Here is a 1,666-nt window from a genome sequence, read left to right as displayed (position 1 = left end):
TGCTCACGGCAGGAAGGTATTTGATTGTGACACACAGAGATAATTATTTTATTATTTTTAAAAGTGCATACAGCACAGACATTTCTGAGGTTCGGTAAGCCTTTGATGATATTATTACATAGACTACCCCATACAATGGAAACAAGATATGAAAACCACAACGGAGAGAGCTCAAGATACAGAACAAATACATTTAGAAGCAATCCTTTCTGAATCAAAGAACAACAGAGTGGGATTTTCCGAATCTGCGGTGAAATGCAGAGAGCCCATTCTTGTATTCTTTCGATGCTTGTGCTGTTTTCATTTGCACAAATACAATTTTTAGTTGCTCTGGAATGCCAATCCGGTCATTATTTTTAATCACGTGATAATACGGGAGCTTAATAGAGCAGCAAATAAGAAATATTCTCAACGGACAAGGGAAAAAGACAAGATTGGCAGGGATGTATTGCAGACGATATTTCCAATTTATTTGCAGAATTGTTAAGTCTGAGATTCATGTCTGAAACACTGAATTAAAAATACAGAAATGAAGCGAGGGAAAAGAAGAAAACCTGATTTAACTTGTTTCTTTTTGAATCACAAATCTTATCTTATGCATTGACACGATGTGAAGCCTTTGCGAGGTCGCCCAGAATAATGTATAATATATCCATCGATTTTACATAGGCCTATTGTTCTTTTTCCTCCATCAATTGGACAGTTCAATGGCGTGCCAGTCATTGCGTTGCTCCTGTGTGTGTCGCCTATTTTAATGCTAGTAATACTATAGCAGGATGGTAGGCAGGTACTTACTTTGATCATTTTTAACCAGTGAAGATGGAGGTGGGTGGGTCAGGAAATGTTATAGTTAGTTGTTTTGTTGTTTTTTGCTGTATGTGTGTGTGTTTGTTTTCGTTTTTGTTTTGTTTTTTCGGTAGGGTTTTTTTTTACCTTTTGGGGTTATTCCCTGTATGTTTTGTTGTTGTTGTTGTTGTTGTTGTCGTTGTTGTTGTTGTTGTTGTTGTTGTTGTTGTTGTTGTTGTTGTTGTTGTTGTTGTTGTTGTTGTTGATATGTTTCGCCCCCTCCCCCTTTTTACAGCATAATTTAGATTATTCAGAAGCCGGGGTACGACCCTGCCTGCTAGGCTCAACCTTGTTTGAGAGGGGTACAACACGTGTAATATATTCATATAATATTCATATTGTTCTTTTAAAATAATTTGACAGTTGGGCGATGGGCCAGCCATTGCGTTGCTTCTGTGTTGTCGCCGTGTGTAATGCTAGTTTTACTAAATCAGAATGGTAGACAGGTACGTATGTTTAGTGATGGGCGAAATGGGTCAGAACAATTTGAAGTTATTTTCTGCGTGTGTGTTTGTGTGTGTGTGCGTGTGTGTGTGTGTGTGTGTGTGTGTGTGTGTGTGTGTGTGTGTGTGTGTGTGTGTGTGATCTAATTTTACCTCTTACACAAAGCGACCCCCACGTCCTTCAATGGCAAATATCTCTACCTCTATTCAAGATAGCTGGTATTTTTATCCAGTAAAATCAAGGCAAATGAACATGTTATAGAATGATACCAACAACTCCATAAGTCCAAAAACTGACGCTCACCTGATTCCACTTCGTCGTGACATATGTTTCAACATTTTGGGGTGAGTACGTCTAAATGGTTGGCTGACCACTT

General features: G+C 38.5%; 1 protein-coding gene across 1 annotated transcript in view; it reads left to right on the top strand.

Moving 5' to 3' along the window:
• The window catches only part of LOC101856077 (GATA zinc finger domain-containing protein 10-like), a 46,245-nt gene that overhangs the window by 43,785 nt on the left and 794 nt on the right, over positions 1–1,666 (top strand). The window lies entirely within an intron of this gene.

This window comes from Aplysia californica, unplaced genomic scaffold (genome assembly GCF_000002075.1).
Source record: "Aplysia californica isolate F4 #8 unplaced genomic scaffold, AplCal3.0 scaffold00032, whole genome shotgun sequence".
Lineage (NCBI taxonomy): Eukaryota > Metazoa > Mollusca > Gastropoda > Aplysiida > Aplysiidae > Aplysia > Aplysia californica.
Note: the sequence above shows the minus strand (reverse complement) of the source record. Positions and strands in the feature narration are given on the sequence as shown.